Raw genomic sequence first — 19,609 nt, 5'->3', positions numbered from 1 at the left:
TCTGAAACTGTGAATGATGGGTTATTTTAATATACTTGTGGTTTTCTTCAGTATTTACTATAGTTTTAAGGTATGACAATAGATTGATCCCAATTCACATGCCCCCCTCCGAGCAATGTTTTCTCTTCACAAATAGTCTAACGTTATGTTTACAGTCATGCACTCCAACGTTTTATATGCAAATTGAAGTACATCGTTTTGCATCCTCGGATATTAGTGTCATCGTAAAAATAAAAATTAATTTTACCATCATGGAAACATTGGGCTCTACCTCCATGCCCCCCAAGTGCCTTCTTGGCATGTTACGGGGATACCTTTACCTTTTACCTTTATAGGTACACGTAGGCTACATTTACAGAGATAACAATTTAAACTTGTTTCCTGGTTGAAAAATTCACCATCTTTTGAAATATAATATTTTAAATTGAATGAAAATTAATTTATTAAATATTATTTTTTCATTTCATTATAAATTAATACATACTCAGACGGAGTTAGGTAAAATTATACAGTACACCGCTAGATTAATGAAATTTTAGTAGCTCAGAAAGAAGGTTTTCATATTAAAACAGGCAATTATTTAAATAGGTACCTTGTTTATGAATACACTGAAAATATAATTTTTTAAGTTATGGTACGTACTTTTAACTTAATATAATATACCCGTGAATGCCCTTCATGACACCTTCTGTGAATCTTTATATTCATTATATGAACCATTTCTGCAACATCTGCATTTGCTGGTCAAAATTACTTATTGACAAGAATGTATCATGAACATGTGTCTCGATCATTCTCATTATCCAAGCGTTCGACACAACATAATCCATATTTGCAGTCTTTGTCAGTTTACATTTTCACGGACACAGGATTTCCACTTGCATTTACATACTCTTGGCCACTATTTATTTTCCTTTTTCGTACATTCTTTTCCCACTCGTCGCAGTTTTCCACACGCTTCCTCGAGTTCACCATAGTCGAGTTATTTTCTTCCACTCAGTAGCGGCTGGTGGTCAAAATAATGAGTGTGCTACAATCTCTATATCTGCCTACTATATACACTTATATGTATTTATCTTAATTTGAGACTCGCCTAGTGACGAAATATGAAGTCCATACGACGTTCCTTCCTACTGCAGAACTTGTCAATTACCCTGGTGTTAAACCCCTCCATCTTCGAAATCATACTCTTTTCTATTGACAGTATTGCAAGAGCAGTGAGGCGATCCTGAGACATAGTGTTCCTTAAAAACGTTTTTATGCGTTTAAAAAAAGAAAAACATCTTTCTGGCTCAGCAGTGGTCATTGGTGTTGTAACCAAAATATTTAACAACTTCGTTACTTCACAGAATGGATCCTGTGAATTGTTGGAGGCTATGTTATGTATTGTAACAATTGAAGAGCTCCATCTAAATTTCGGAAATCGGGTCTTCCACATAGAACCCCAAGTTGTGTCTTTAACACTCTTTTGTTCAGTATAGTATAGCTGTTGACAGCAACTTCAAGTTCGCGTTCAGGAAAATTATGCGAAAAATTGTCAAAAAATTTGCTGTTTAACAATTTTGTTGCGTCTAGGTAGGTTAAAGACTGGAAACGGTGAGTAGCTTCCTGAATTATACGGTCACATACTACCTTGGCTTCAATTTTCTAGACTGACTGATTCAGGAGGAACCTCAAAAACCAGGTAGATGGCAGCAGCGGTCGGACACTTGAATTACCAAACAAATTGTACATAGTTCCGAGTTCTTCCACAAACAAGCATTCTTTCATTACGCTTTACTTTTGTAATCTCCAAGCTGTGTTGTGCTGAAGCTGACTACAGCACTTCCCCGCGTAAAAATAGCCAATCAAAGCAGTGATTTCAGCTTCGCACATGCGCATTAGTTGTCTACATTCTCATACAGAGGTTTGAGTAGCACAACGTACCGCCTGAGGCACCAAAGAGCGAAGAGCGAAGAATAAACACTCTGTAACGCGTCGTGAACATAACCACGGGAAATTGTCAAATGGCAGATCAAATACTGTGGTATTGCAAATACATTATTTGAGCAAAAATTATCATTATGCTGTAGCACTGTAGCACATAAGGACGGGCCGCCCCTGCTTCCACTTCGTCTGCCATGGCTGATGAATTGTATATGCTTTTAAAATGATTACTAGTCTGTATAGCTCTACTGATGAATTGTATATGCTGTAAATTGAATGGTAGTCTGTATAGCTCAACTGATGAATTGTATATGCTGTAAATTGTATAGTAGTCTGTATTACTCAACTGATGAATTGTTTATGATTATAAATTGAATTAATCTACTTGATATTAATTGCACAAATTTGTATAGCTTAATGAAAGTATGCTTGCAAATTGAATTAATCTGCTTACTTTATATTGTATATGTTTGTATAGTTTTGGCCGATGAATTGTATATGCTTTAAATTGAATAGTAATCTGTATAGCTCTATTGATAAATTGTTTGTGTTTGTAATTTGAAGTAGTTTGCGTGATATGTATTATCAGTTTCTGTATATCACAACTGGTTGAATTGTTTATGCCTTAAATTTAATTAACTTACTTGTTTTGTATTATACATATAGCTCAACTTATGAATGATCGTTTGCGTTTGTAAATTTAATAATCTGATTGGCTATGTATTGTATACTTTTAGTAGAGCCATCGATGTAGCTCAGTCGGCAGACTCGCTGGGCTGCTGATCCGGAGCTGCGTTCGGGTTTGGGTTGGATCCCCCTTTAGTCTTTGGTTTCTTCCGAGGTTTTCCACAGCCGTGGGACTGAAGCCGGATGGTCTATGGCGAGTCCTCGGCATCAACCCCTTTGATTTGATTAACCCCCTTTGATTTGATTACCTGGTTGGGTTTTTCCGAGGTTTTCCCCAACCAAAAGGCAAATGCCGGGTAATATTTTGGCGAATCCTCGGACCTCACCTCATCTCACTACATCTCGCCAAAATATTGTAAAAAATTGCACAAAATTGTAAAAATTGTAGAAAATTACTAAATTTTAAAATTGTAAAAATTTGTAAAAATTGTAATTGTAATATTGTAAAATTTTGACTTGTTCCATATCTTAAAGCTTCATTGCTCATGTAAGATCTATGGAATAAAATGAATGAATGAATGAATGAATGAATGAATGAATGAATGAATGAATGAATGAATGAATGAATGAACATGTTCTACATCAAGTCACGTGACAAGAAGCAACAGCTTTCATTAGACGTTTGGATATGGCCCACTCTGCTTCTCAAAAGAACTGACATTTGTTTGAGAGAGTATTTTTGTTGCTTTAATTATTTCATAACGTGAGGGATTTGGACCAAATGACGCTATCTGTTGAGTACGTGAGTCAGCAGGCAATCAAAAGATGAGATAAGCTTCAAAACTCTGGAAATGATTTGGCCCACTATGGCTCTCAAACCTTCAAATCTATACTAATAATAAATCTGTAACCGAAATTTTTCTGTAATTTTCGCTTTTATAAACGTATTTGGTGTTTAACATGTATAATTGACTACTCTGAGACAAAAAATTGCATTTTTCACATTTTTGTTTGTATGTCTGTCTGTCTGGTTGTTTGTTACCTTTTCACGCGATAATGGCTGAACAGATTTATATGAAAATTGGAATATAAATTAAGTTCGTTCTAACTTAGATTTTAGGCTATAAGACATTCAGAATACTTTATTTAAAAGAGGGTTATAAGGTGGCTTGAATTATATAAAGCGAAATAAGTATATCCACTTTTATTGATTTTCATGAAAAATGTTACACAACAAAAGTCTCTTTAAAAACTATGTCCGATAAGTTTTATTCTATGCAAAATTTTGATAGGACTGATATTTAAAGAGATATGAGTTTTAAAATAAAAATACGTTTTATCAGTGGCGCCTTAGACAAATAAGCTATAATGAAATGAAAACAAATGACTCCGTCTATTTAAGTCGAACTTGCATACAAAAAGAGGGGAATATTATTCATTTAACACTATTCTTATATGGATATATTTCTATTCTATGATAAATGTTTTTTTCAATAGTAATATACAGAGTATGTTTGTGTGTTTGTATGAAGTAATCTCAGTAGCTACTTAACCGATTTGGATAATTTCTTCACTATTTGAAAGTGTAATTTCTCTAGATGAAGATAATACTATATGAGGACTGAGTTGAGATTAAAATAGATACTTATGCACAGAAAACTTGATATTCTGTCGAAACATTGTATAGCTTGATTATATAAACTTTATTAGGTTCACGTAAAATACTCTTAATTTTATACACTTCAGTTTCTTTTTGTCCACAAAACATAATGGTATTTTTAAAGAGTTTTGTCGCAAAGATAAATAATTTTACTGAACCAAAAATATGCACATACGGAGTAAAAATTTGTTCGGAATATGTATGATAAGAACTTTCTTGTGTTAAATTTTAACGTACCTTGTTAACATGTTTCGACCTATTTTCGGTCATCTTCAGAACTGGTCGTTGTTGGTCTTGGCGCCTCTTGTTTCCTGTGTGGGTGCGTTCGTAGTGTAGAGTATATGTTTTGAAATTGAGTTGTGTGTTGAGCATATCGTTGGGATGTGATATTCACACACAGCAATTCTACCTCGACAATCGCAAAGAGGTGAATGACTTTTGGGAAGACTCCAAAACACTGGTAGAATACCATAATTAATATGTCCCATACATGGAGAGGTGGTGGTAGTGATGACGATGTTCTACTGACAATTACGATAATGATAAAGTAGGCCTATTAAGTTGTTTTATATTTAACTTCTCAAAGCAGTCGAAAATCAGGAACATGACCTCTATCCCACGAACTTACTATATAGCTAGTGTGGTAGTAGCTCCTGAAATTATGAAATACGAGAGAAGTTGCAACAGTAAGAGTCACTTAAACACACATTAAAACTAACTTAATCAATAGACATGTTACAAATCTTACTTCTGCTCAATCCTCCACATGGTCACCGAAGAGTTACAACAATTTATTACAGAGTATCAATGAATTATTTCTTTTTCCACTTAAAATTTTTGTCTCTTAAGTTACTAAGCTAATTCCTTGTTCCAATTACCATATTCTTATCAGAGACAAAACGTTATCATGTATAATTACAATTCTCCAAATAGTTGGAAGGCTGAAGAAGGAAAATCGGAACTGTAATGGGAATGTTCGAGAACTTGTCACCTTAGATTGTAGCAAATTCCCATATTGCGATGGTAATATGAAAGTTTGATCCAGAGAAAAGAATCCGAAGCATACTTCATGATTAGTTTCAATCATGTTTTACAGTATCTCATTGTTGTTCATTCTTCTTTAATTTATGTTTTTGACTTTTACTTATAAAGAATATTTGATTACTATAAGGCTATAAGCTATACAAATATTCGTCTTTTAAATAGAAAATAAAGACTAGGCTTCGGACAATGAAGAATTCCACCTAGAAACTAGCCAGCCAGGTAATTTAACCAGTGAAGAAGTTATAAAGTTAATCAGTGAAAATAAAGAATTATATATTTGAAAATTTATACAGAATATTTTGTTTGATTTATAGAATCTCGTTACAGATGTTATTTACATTACATCCTTACATCGGATGAATTTTCAATCAGCATTTTAAAAAATAATTGCTATAATCTCCAAACGCAAAGCAATAAGAAACTGAGGCCCACAAAGAAATTAAATTTTAGTTACCGGTACTGTCAAGTACGAAAGCAGTTTTGTTTAGAACACTTTGCGCGCATGCGTGCAGGCGAACCAATCAGTAAAGTTGCCTGGTGTGGCATGATGGTGGGCTGGAGGAGTAAAGATGGTGGCTGCCCAGCGTGGCATGATGGTTAGCTGGAGAAGCAGAGATGGTGGCTGCCCGGCGTGGCATGATGATGGCTGGAGGAGCAGAGATGATGGCTGCCCGGTGTGGCATGATGTTGGCTGGAGGAGCAGAGATGGTGGCTGCCCGGCGTGGCATGATGTTGGCTGGAGGAGCAGAGATGATGGCTGCCCGGCGTGGCATGATGTTGGTTGGAGGAGCAGAGATGATGGCTGCCCGGCGTGGCATGATGTTGGCTGGTGGAGCAGAGATGGTGGCTGCCCGGCATGGCATGATGTTGGCTGGTGGAGCAGAGATGGTGGCTGCCCGGTGTGGCATGATGTTGGCTGGTGGAGCAGAGATGGTGGCTGCCCGGCGTGGCATGATGTTGGCTGGTGGAGCAGAGATGGTGGCTGCCCGGCATGGCATGATGTTGGCTGGTGGAGCAGAGATGATGGCTGCCCGGCGTGGCATGATGATTGGCTGGAGGAGCAGAGATGGTGGCTGCCCGGCGTGGGATGATGGTGGGCTGGAGGAGCAGAGATGGTGGCTGCCCGGCGTGGCATGATGGTGGGCTGGAGGAGCAGAGATGGTGGCTGCCCGGCGTGGCATGTTGTTGGCTGGAGGAGCAGAGATGGTGGCTGCCCGGCGTGGCATGATGGTGGGCTGGAGGAGCAGAGATGGTGGCTGCCCGGCGTGGCATGATGGTGGACTGGAGGAGCAGAGATGGTGGCTGCCCGGCGTGGCATGATGGTGGGCTGGAGGAGCAGAGATGGTTGCTGTCCGACGTGGCATGATGGTGGGCTGGAGGAGCAGAGATGGTTGCTGCCCGGCGTGGCATGATGGTGGACTGGAGGAGCAGAGATGGTGGCTGCCCGGCGTGGCATGATGGTGGGCTGGAGGAGCAGAGATGGTTGCTGTCCGACGTGGCATGATGGTGGGCTGGAGGAGCAGAGATGGTTGCTGCCCGACGTGGCATGATGGTGGGCTAGAGGAGCAGAGATGGTTGCTGCCCGATGTGGCATGATGGTGGGCTGGAGGAGCAGAGATGGTGGCTGGCAGGCTGGCAGGGCAGACATGAACATTTGACAAGTTTTAGGAAACTGTATAAATATTTTCAGGATGAAGGTGTCTCAGAGATAAAAGTAGCAGTTCAAACGTGTTTGTGGAGCGTGTATTCAGTACCATGAATAACATATTAATGTAATGATGAGAGTGAAAACACTAAAGGCTGAACATTGTGACATGGTAAACCTTGAATTTAGTTGTGCAGAGTGGCGATTTATTGGAGAAGAAAAACAAGTTCTTGAAGTTGTGGCAACATGCTCCAAACAGAAATTTTAAAAGTGAATTTGGAGCACTGAAGGAAAATTGCTCTTTCTCAAACATTTGTATTTCTCATATCAGTCATGCCTATCACCAGTGTGTATAGTTCAATAAAAAGAAATTGTTTCATTAGTCGAATCTGTATTTAGTATATTAATATACTCTTATTCATGCAAACTTGCAGATGTAAGATGACCGGTATTTTTATTTACCACAGTTGACAACCCTTAATCACATATCGCAAAATGTCACTTTCACCAAACATTTACTTTGGAACCATAGATTTTTTTATGTGGGAATTGTTTATTGAGTGGTTTGTCTTAGTATATATATATATATATATATATTTATTTTAAATTAAAGATTTTATGATTTTATATTACTAAATTCTGTTTTAAGTAAAATGAAAGTTGTCAGCCATGTCGGCTGTCTTGAGAGGAGATGTCAATATTATTTATTACTCTCGTACGACATTGGGATGTGCAGATTAGCGGCAACTAGTTGTTTTCGGAAGAACGAGGAATCTGTTAATAATTATTGATTATTGTGCTGCAATGGTAAAGTGTTTTATAAGTTTCTCTTATGAAACTGAAAAATATAAATTTCTCTAGATTAATTATAGAAGAAGAATTGATTACTAAAAATAATGGAAGACTTAGCCATCAGTAAATTTAGCAGGCCTACAAAGTAATACCGGTATGTGCAAAGGCAGGGAGATGAATCGAAGATGTAATGTCGATGTATATTAAAAAGTCTTGGATTTGAGGATGTGAAATTACAGATATGTTATTTTGTACGAAGTCTGAGGATAGACTTAGTGCGTTGGCTATGATGTACTTTGAAAATAAACTTGAGGGTCATCCAGAAGTTTAACGAGAAAAAAATGGATAATTTCGCAGTGAAAGAGAAAAGGGTGAACTTTTCATGCAAGCATCCATACTAAAGTTACGGACTATTGTTTTCTTTGATAAATATTTAAGAGTTAATATTATAGTAATTTTTCATGTATGCTTATTTAAATGTTTCGTAATATTAAAAAAAATGAAAAATGCACACCCAAGACGAAAAGTCACGAGCCGCATCACTGATTAAACTTAACTTTAACATGTTCTTTGATTTTTCTCAGATTTTGGGACTATTTGTTTGCTTGTGTCAGACTTCTGACAGGCAGGGTTTAACAGAAGAGAGATCGCTTGAGGGACTTCTCTTGGCTCCCAAATCTTGCATACCTATCTGATATTTTTAGTTTTTTAATTTTTATAAATTCAGTTTTCAGTGTTCCAATTTTAAGTGTTCACCGTTCTGGATAAGATTGAAGCAACAGTAAAGAAGTTAAACTTGTTGTGTCGCTGAGTTGTCAGTAGAGAATTCAATTGATTTCCCACTCGAAGTGACTTTCTAGCAACAAATAATGATGAACTCTAGTTCGATATCGCAGGAGTATAAGAATATCTTGATTAATTAGCATTGAAATTAATGAAATATTTTTCTTCTTCTAACTGAAAAAAAAATTGAGTGAAAACATTTTCTTGGTGAAAAAAAGAAAAACAGTTTGCTCGACAAAGAAGAGAAGCTGTTAGAATTAACTGCTGAGTACAGCTTAAAAATGGTTTCCTACAACTAACCTTATGTAATCTTGGTTCCATGCACCACCATGGGGCCCGTTTTTTTCGAATTACAGTACAATATTTAAATGTCAATTGCGTACTTATACGTTTTCTGCTTTGGTCTTCTTGAAAAACAAATAGCTATAGAAGTAAATTTAATGTTGAGCTAGACTTACCTACAATTGAAACAGACTTCTCAGAACTGACTAGGGTTGCCAACTTTTTTTTAAAGAAAATACGGGAAATTAAGGAATCGACAGAATTTCACATAGTAAATTGACAGATTATTCCGTTCAGTTACTAAAGGACAGATTCTTTCTACACTTCGATAACTAGACTTAAATTAAGAGTATTTTGAGAATACTGATATTGTTTGATTTTAAAGAGATGGCACTAAAACCCATTTATAGCTAGCATTACTTCTAAAAAGACTCCACATTTTAATGCATCTCTTGAACAACAAAATTCATCATATAAACAATCATCATTCAGGGCAAAATCAAGTGTTTAGAATAATGATTCGTATATTATCTTAATATATAAAATGAATGTGGGTATGTATATATGTATGTATGTATATGTGTGTGTATGTTCTCTATACAAATCTATACGCTTTGACCGATATGTGCCAAAGATTGCACATTTAACCTTCATAACCAGGAGAACATAGGCTACATTAAAATTGTGCAAATGGACGTTAAATTAATTAACATTATGAAAAATAAAAATAAATAGATCAAATATTCATGTGTAATATTAAAATACAAAATCTTATACAGTCAACTGTTTTTTATTATTGTCTGTTGTGTTCAACATCGACATTCACGAGGCCTTGGAAATTTTAACACAAAATTAAATTACATTGTTGTTACAGATCATGAAGACTAAAACTACATAATTCATGCAATATGTATCTTTACGCAGTCCAGGACCGTATTATGAATTCCTCGAACCAGTTTTGTAGATAGTGAGCAAACTGTTTTATACAACTGAATTCTAGAATTCTTTGAAACTACAAGGATTGCTACCACATAATTTACTTAATATTGAATAACTAATAGTACTATTGCGAAATATTGACCCACCAAAATTATGCACGAATAAGAATTGGTGTAAAATCTCATACGAAATGTAATAGAATTGGTAATATTAACTGCAAAAATAAAAGGATGTGTTTTTATTCCACGTATTGCTAGGATACTCAATCAATTTTAAGCAACTGCAATTTCAATGCCACTAGCATTTGTAATGGCCATATAAAAATGAAGCTCAAGGACAGTCGCTCAAAGTTGCAGACATTAACTTAAAAACTGCGTGTTTTTCACATCCTCAACCATATTTTATACAAAGAAGTGGGGAAAAAAAAAAAAAAAAAAAGATTTTACACATATCAATAAGCAATTCAATGATACTTTTGTCATGTTGCTAATGCAGTATGTGAATGTACATAAGCCCACTGAAAATAACATTGTATTAATTCTCAGAATATTGTTGTTCACGTCCCAAAAATGTGTTGCTGCGAAATTATATCTGTATAATCACGTATGTATGTTAAGCGTTGTGGAAATAAAAATCTCTTAATTTCTCAAAAAGCGGTAGGCCTATACGTTTCTCAGAATATTAGCCTCTATGTTAAAAAATGACTTATTGCGAGTTTATATTGTATCTGTATTCTGTGTATAAAATTATAATTAATACAGTATGTTTTGAATTTATGTTATATGGTTTCAAGTTATATTAAAAAAAACTGGATATGATATAAGTAGATGTACAGTGGTCCGGTCAAGAGGTAAAAAAAATCTTCCAATATAAATTAAATTATATATGTATATATTGATTTGATGCTGAAACTGATCAGAAAGAGGAGAAGGAATTATATTTTCGTTGGGTTTTACTTTGTTTATAGTTTGATTTTTCTATTACTTTATTTGTATTTCTGGCGGTGTGGAAGAGAAGGCCTAATGACCTTAACTACACCAGAATAAATAAATAAATAAATAAATAAAAACAAATGAATAAATAAATACAAATAAGTAAATAAAAAAAACATAAATATATAAATAAAAACAAATAAATAAATAAATTTAAAACATCAGTTTAACGTCAGGCACATGATGAAATGTTTTCTTTTCGGTGGCTGATTTACAACTGTTTTAAATTGAGTTAACCCTGGCAGGCATTTGGCTAAGGAGTTAATTAATTCATGTAAGTGATGTTAAGTAAAGCTTCATCTTTATGGGCGAGGAAAGCTTAGTAAAGACAATTCGTTTTGGTTGTTTACAGTTAGGTTTCCGAGATTTCCGAAAATTTAATAACCAGTTTAATTAAAAATAGAAGCAGAAAGGAAAACCTGGGCAACGCCGGGTGCTTTCAGCTAGTGGAAAAATAAGAGAGTAATATGCTCGAAAAGAAGAAAAAGTACGGGTTAAAACTAGGGCCAAATACGGGAGATCCCGGGAAATACGGGAGGGTAGGCAGCCCTAGAACTGACAGCTGTAATGCAATAACAACCATCACATTAAAAACCTTATGGTAAATATAAATCTAAATTCATTTTTCTCAGGAAATGTCATGCAACGTAATAGTTATTTATGCAGAAAGTGGATAATCTTGATGATTATGGCAAGAGTGCATTTTTTCGTACGAACGCTAGTGAGTGTCATAATGAGATTATCCACGAGTTGGATACAACACTTTATGGCATCTTAGCATTATAAACTGTAGGAAATAAATTATGAAAGAAATTCGGGATCCACAGCTGACAGTCTTCATTTGTTCGAATCGATAAGTTGCGCCTGGTAGTGACACTGAATAAAGAGAAATGGATGACCTTGCAGGCTGTGTTACAAATGTTCCTTTATTTTGTCAATATAGATAGTTTCTCTAAACCACTGAACTGTTTTATGTGATATTATAAAAGTGTTAAATATTGGATATAAATGATATGTTACCTTCTGTCGTGCATTTCATTTCTTGTTACGTCGCGCGTAGAAGTGGTAAGCAAGATAGCAAGCGTTCTGGTATTACGACATAGCGAATACGTCATTGCTTTTATTGGCACGCGTGCTATAATCGGCCAATTTCGAACGATATTGGATGTAGTAACAACCTGTTTATAATGCTAGGATAGCATAAAATATATCACATTTGTATTTACCTATGCAACTTCAGATCATATTCAAAAGCTAAAACCAAAATTTAATTTCTCTAGAGATTTATTAAGGATGCTTACTTCACTAGATTATGCAAAAATATGAGTAGAACACATTTTTTGGGCCTAAAATATGCAATAGTAATATGCGTTACAAGAGCGGTATGTTGAAGTTTTCATGTTCGAGGAAAAGTTTGAAAAAGCGAAACGTAGTTGAGCTTTTTTAATTTCCAAGAATTGAAAGAAAACATACCGCTCATGTATCGTACATTATTTTGTGCGAAGATCGTTTATTACATACCTGAAAGAGGAATTTCTAATTAGTTGCAATGAAATCTTCATCTTGGTTTCTGTTCAATGACGGCAAATTTGTAAAACAAAAATATCTATCTTCAACATTGTTGCTTTGAAATGTTTTCTGTGTTTATTATACTCCAGCAAGCCGTGATATACGTCTGTCTTTTTTTCCCCAGTCCATAAATGCGAACTTAAAACAAACGGTAAGGTTATGTAATGATTTATTTTTCATTTTAATATTTTAACAATATTATTTATATAACATATTGCAGTAATAACATCGGCATCTGGAATCTTGTTGATTTTTTCACGGCTTCCTTAATGTTACTTGCATCACGGATCCAGTAATTTTAGTGGAGTTGTAGAGTTTACTTAATTTTTGCAAATATTTAAAACCAATAATTAACAGTGCAATTTAGGTAAAATTGCAGTGGTAAGTTTCCAATTTATAATTATTACTATATTGAACGCGTCTAAAAATAATATGTTAGAAGCCTAAAGCAGTAAAATCAATATGTCACTTAAGCGGCAAGAAAAGGGAAATTGTTATGTGTGTTAGGTTGGGAATACTGAATGTGGAATTTTAGACTTACCGCGGATTGGTTTTGTGCGGAAACCAAGCAAACACACACGATCCCGCACAAAACATTTTAGAGGGTCCGTCAAAATGAAATATGAGACTTACGGTGACTGTGACACTCAAAAGGCTGGGGGCCACTGTCTAGTAACAGAGTACAGAACTGCTAGAGATGGAGACAGGAGTTAATTATTATATACTGTAAGCCAAAGTTGTCAATAAGCACTGGTAGTGAACGGACGCGGCTCTGACGTTGCGAGTGGAGAGGCATTGCCCTTACGGAAGAAGATTCAATCCAAGAAAGTGAAAATGCACAGGAGTGTACAACAGGAGATATTAGCAGGGGCGAAAGAATTAGTAGAGCGGAAGAAGGAGATCTAAATTAATAATGAAGAAAGAACAATTAATAATGAATCGAGTACAGACAGGAGATTGAAAGAGCTAAGACAAACGTAGAGGGACACGGTGAGAAGATTGAATTGTTGAGTCGACCTGGTTGGCGAGTTGGTATAGCTCTGGCCTTCTATGCCCAAGGTTGCGGGTTCGATCCCGGGCCAGGTCGATGGCATTTAAGTGTGCTTAAATGCGACAGGCTCATGTCAGTAGATTTACTGGCATGTAAAAGAACTCCTGTGGGACAAAATTCCGGCACATCCGGTGACGCTGAAATAATCTCTGCAGTTGCGAGCGTCGTTAAATAAAACATAACATTTAACATTTGAATTGTTGAGACAAGAAATAGAACAAATGAAGAGGAAAATTAAGCAGTACGAAATAAGTAAAAAAAAGGAAATTGTTATTCTTCGGAGTAGAGGAAAAGGGACGTGAATTCGCAATATAAACCGGGGAGGCAGTACGCAGTGTATGCTACGAAATCTTCAAACTGGAGGTAAGAGCAGAAGATATCGAGGAGACTTATAGAATCCGATTAGGATATAAAATACCTATTGTGATAAGATTCTCAAATATAGTAACCAAAAGAAAAAATATTAAGGAACTTACACAGAGTGCGAGGAACGGGAATGAGAGTTGAAAATGACCTGAACTACGAGATCAGATGTAAAAGGGAGCCATCATGAAGGCGGCAAGAGCGAATGGACACTTTGCAAAGTTATACGAAGACAAATTAAACATCAATGGGAAATTCTATGACGTAGAATTCTGTAAACCAAATGAAGATCATCCAATGTATGAATTAAGTACGAGGAAGTGAGAACATCAATATGCAAAAGAGCAGAGGACATCTGAAGACACGAGGCACAACGTACGAATGGGCAAACTGATGGAATTACAATCGTGAGGGAGAAGAAAGGTCAAGAGACAAATAAATGAAGCAACCGCAGTTATCGCACAAACTGGAAAGTAGGGAAATTGAAGGAAGTCATTGGCATGGATTAATACCGACCAGCCCAACTAAACAGATGTTAAGTGAAGATCGGAATTCGAACTGGGACAAAATATACGTGACAGGTGATGGACAGTCTGCACAAACATTTGCTAATATACTGAACGCAAAGATCTCTAGTAGGCCTATAGATCCATTCGTTATTGAATGATACTCCACAACTCGGTCAACAAACGCTCTCAGCTCTCAACAAACGCCGGCAAGGGCAGAAAAGTACAACTAGCCGTAAAACAGCGAAGAAAATTAAGAAAATCGTCAACTATGTAATGTGAGCACAATAACATAATATTCTTCTTAGAGAGTCAATCTGTATTATTTTCATATCCTCACATAAGTGTTTAACGAAGTCTAAAGAGCCCACAATAATTGAAAAATTGTTTGGGATCACAATGGTCTTCTTATGAGTGTCATAAATATCTTCGGTGCATTGCTTTCCATAGTACGAGGCATGTTAAAAGTCCCGCCTTGACGACAGATGACGTCACGAGAGGTGTGATGGCCCCTGCCTTCTATATCTATTCTATTTTCCTTGGTGGAGGAGGCTAGATAGGATAGCGAAGTATAATATGTAGAAAATCAGTGAGATCTGAAAATGAAATGTACCCAAGAAACAGAACAAGTATTATTAGAAACAGTGTGTGTTCGATATAGTCTAAGTGAACTGAAAACCAAGAACGGAAAAGAAAAGAAAAGTGAAATTTTCAGATATAGGCCTATTTATTTACTAGCCTTACAGAATGTTTTCGTAACTCTAATATACCGTATATACGTATTACTGAAGATAGTGTATTGAAATTTTTGAAAATATTCGCATGGAAATTGTTTGTAAGGAAATGAATTAACAAAGCAACTATTGTTACATCATAAGCAAAATATACGTGCTTATGTGTTGTATAGCTTCACAGGCGCGGATACAAGGGGGGGTCTGGGGGGCTATAGACCCCCCTATCATTTCAAAGACTTTTTTTATTTAAAATGTACAAAGCATTATTTTTTCATTCATATAACTTCTATGATTTCTTCACTCTCTAAACTTCATATTATTTTGCTATTTTACTTTGACATACAAACTCTCTTTACAGTTCGCAGTGAATAGATCAGGTAAGTGGTCGCATTCCTTAGGGGTCGTTACCGTGGGGTTTAACAATAGCTCGGACTTCGGAACGGAAATCTAACGGTAACCACCTCTACCACACTGTAGCTAGGCTGCTACCAATATCTTTGTTATCGTACTTTACAATAGCCACTACATTCGACTTCTGAATTGAGACGAGAAGTGATCAGTCTGCACAGGTGAATTATTTAGTGTAACAGTTATAAGAAATTATAAAATGTCGGAACGTAAGTTTCAAACAAATATCTTACAGTTTTTCAAGAAGCCGTGTGGTGAAGTGAAAGAAAAGTGCAGTACGGATGACAATGATACAACTGATGAAGAAAAGTGTATGCCTGTTAATACCGTAACAGGGAATTGGTTATGTGCGGTGAAAGTGATGACGCTAGTTCGACGACTCATAATGTATTAGATATTGGTTGCTTAGTGGAAAAAGAAATATGCAGTGACGAGATAAAATACAAAGCTCTAACAAATCCATGGGTTCCAGACGAAAAATATCCATTTCCGAGGACACTAGAATCGGGACAGTCTAGACAATTTCAGCATGCGTGGCTTAAAAGATTTCCATGGCTGTCTTACAGTAAGAAGGATGAAGGTGCGTTCTGTCACGTGTGCGTTTTATTCGGAACTAAAGAGGGAGGGCGAAGCAAACTTACGTTACACAATTTAGTTACGAAACCTCTAAGAAAATTCAAAAAGGCCTCTGAAATATTCAGGAGACATTCAGAGAACAGTTATAACAAAACTGCTCTCTTAAAATGTGACAACTTTAAACGAGTGTTTGAAGGTAAGGTAGAGAACGTTCTGGTTCAATTGAATAATGAAGTGTTACAAACAATGCGCGAAAACGGGATGAAACTTGTCCCAATAGTAAAAACAATTATTCTGTGCGGCCGACAAAATATTCCATTAAGAGGACACAGGGATGATGGTGCGATTGACTTGGAAAGCGAAAATCAAAACGAAGGTAATTCCAAGGAGCTTCTTAAATATCGCGTTGATGCCGGTGATCAGATTCTGCATATTCATCTTAAAAATGCCCCAAAAAAACTCTTCTCTAACAAGTAAAACAACGCAAAACGATCTCATAAACTGTTGTGGCACCATTATTGAAAAGAAAATTGTTGAAGAGGTTAACCAAAGTAAAACATCCCAGACGACTTCAGCTTCGTTAAACTGTAAGTAACATTTAATCGACTTTCCATTCCAGTCACCATTTCCTTTAGAATTAGAACTAACTGAAGACTTAGAACCTAAGAGTGACAATATTGTTGTGGTTTATTTATTTGTTTTTAATCCCATTGTTCTGTGTAATGATTATACTACTGTATTCATATGTTAATTGAGGGGTTGGTGCAAGAAAGGCACTTCTCTCAAATGCAAGTTTAGAGAAAATTGATGTTGGAAACTCAAACCGTAATAATGTTATCTATGCATGCCTTTACATTTTGTGTACCGGTACTCCTGACCTCTATGATTACAGTATTGAACTACAACTTTGTGATCATATGCATAACAGAACAGAGATCACAATAAAGCGTTTTACTCAAAAAGGGCACATCCTCTAAAATGCCCTTCTTGCACCCAGCCCCTCAATTATTATTAGCCCCCCCCCCCTATTATTAAATTCTAGATCCGCGCCTGTAGCTTCAGCACATTTCGAGAAAATAATTTAATATTCTGATGATAGGAAGTTGCTCACCAATATCACCTTAAAAACATAATACAATGAGAGTTTTGTTATGGAATATTAGTTACACTTAAAACATATACAGTACCTAAGTAACTTTGTTTTGTACTATAATATTGTTTTGTTAGTTTGTTAATTACATTTTTAAGGCTAAAGGTACCATCAATACCAATTCCATCTTATCATGTCATACTCAATCCCTTTCTTTGGGACATCACTTTCTTTATGAATGATGTGTTTCATCCATTATTTTAGTACAGTATAGTTGTACTTCTATGGAATTTATGTGAATATTCCTTCTTAACTCTTTATTATGTTATTAACATTTAAAACACAAGTGCAATATTAAGAAATTGGTATTAGTACTTTTGTTTTACAGACAATATAGATAATATCAAACAGAAAGAAGCCATATAAAAATAACGACATAAAATTTCACGTTCCGTTTGAAGTTTGTGCATCACTGTTTTCTTAATCCAACAGGCTGCTTATTCATACACACAACCCTTCCTCTTTCCATACTTAGCGCTTGATGCCCGCGCTCGACGTCAAGATCAGAAAAATGTGCTTGCTTTGACATCACTGCCCTAGACTCTAGGGGTAAAGCGCTCTCCTCTAGGCCGAAAGTTTGCGGGTCCAAACCCGGCTGGGTTCCGAAGCTTCAAGTCCTCCACTAGGAACTTTAAGTCGTGCGTGCCGTGTCGGGGAAAAAGGGGAAAGGGAAAAAACGTAATACGGCGAACGCTAAGCTCCGCCCACGACCCCTTTTCACTTTTCTCCTCCAAGCTCACCACATACTCTAGCGGGAAAGATTGGAAATAGGGGTTTGGGGTGGGGTGACATCTAGTGTAGGAAAGTGGAACAAAAAGAAAAAATGCGACATCTATGAACCAAAACAGGAACTTCGTCCTGTCAGCCTCTGTCTCTCCTTTCTCTCTCTCTCTCTAGCCTCTCCTTCTCTGTTCCTTGCTTCATGTCTCTTTTTTTTTTCTTATGACTTTGCAGTGAGTAAGTTTCGATCCGAGTAAGTTCGTAACTAAACGCTAAACGCACGCTTTAGACCTCTCGGCTACCGAGACGAGTTGGGGGTAGAAGGGAAAATGAATCTATTTATGTTTAAGGGAACTGCCATAACGTATTGCAGAAGAATGGCACGGGGGACAATGACCGAGGGTAGAAACTGGCGGGCTTTTGTGAATGTAGCTTGGTAGGGGTTGACTGCGGGGGTGGCATAAGTTTTAACACGCTCTGGTGGAGCTTCATTGTGTCCGTGTCCAGCTTCGTGTAGTGATGAGCCGTACCGAAGACGTGTACTTCTTCCTCAAATTGTGCAGGGAGAATTTGATGGCGGATACGGTAAGGTACTGTGAGGAGCATGCACTACTTCTAGTAATTACGAGTGTCGAACCTGTGGGGAAAATATGAAATTAGCGCCGAAAAGCGATGCTACTGATGGTGTGCATTGGACAGTGGGGCAGTGCGAAGTTAACAGGTGAGTGTTGTTTAATGAAAAAAACCACATTACAAATTAGCGCCGAAAAGCGGTGTGCTCTGGTGACTATTGTGATACACATTACATTGTATTGTATTGTGTTGTGTTAGTATACCTTATTTTATTTCAAGGAGCGCAGTTCGGTGGCTCCTTTGAACACCCACTTACAGATTTATGACTTCCTACACAAACACCTCTGACAATTCCATCCTGTCCCCTCGTCCCAACATTGCACAGTTTCCACAATCCTGGTGACCTTCGAAATTATGCAGCGAAACTGACGGGATTCTTGAAATTCGGAAAAGATGCGGCAACTCTGCCTCCACGTGGATTTGACGGGCACCTGTCAATTCTTCTGAACGAGGGTTGTGATTGTTTACTAGTAAGAGAAGACAAGATTTCCGTCACAGTAAGGAAGACATTTATTTATGACAACCAATTAGTAGGGGGCAGTAGAAGGTCTGTCGGCAAAGTCCTTTGTATGAAACTGCACTCCATGAAAAAAAAATTAAGTATACATGTGGTGGAGTGTTGTCTAATGCGAATTACATTGTGGTAGGCAGTGATCCATCGAAGCGGGACAGACAGTAGAGAGAGAGCATGCGAGCGAGGTGCTGAGGGGCGCGGGTGGGATAACTTCCCAAAGACGAACTTCACCTACTGGCGTTCGCCGTGTTACGTTTTTGCCCTTTCTTTGCATATTAGGTGGCGTTTCAGGCGATGAGCTTACCACTTGTGCCTCTGCTCCCATAGTCCCTATTTACACTTGCTATTTGTCGCGCAACATCAAGCGCTTTCTGTCGGCTATATGTAGCATCACCGTTTACACTTGGCAGATTTTTCGTCCACAAGTCGACGCAAGTTGTTGCGCTTTCTGTCGGCTAAATGTAGCATCACCGTTCACTCTTGGCAGATTTCTCGTCTGCTACTCGAGGCTAGTTGCTGAACTCGAGCAACGTGTGAATGATGTGGTGAGCCTTTTAAATGAACAGAATGGATTTTAACAATAAAAAGTAGCTGTTTTAGTTTCTGCAGCTTCAAGAGTGTTTTGTTAGCTTGCACTAACAAAAAAAAAAAAAAAAAAAAAAAAAAAAAAAAAAAGAGAGAGAGAGAGAGAGACT

Source organism: Periplaneta americana, chromosome 15 (assembly GCF_040183065.1).
Source record: "Periplaneta americana isolate PAMFEO1 chromosome 15, P.americana_PAMFEO1_priV1, whole genome shotgun sequence".
In the NCBI taxonomy this organism is placed as follows: domain Eukaryota; kingdom Metazoa; phylum Arthropoda; class Insecta; order Blattodea; family Blattidae; genus Periplaneta; species Periplaneta americana.
Note: the sequence above shows the minus strand (reverse complement) of the source record.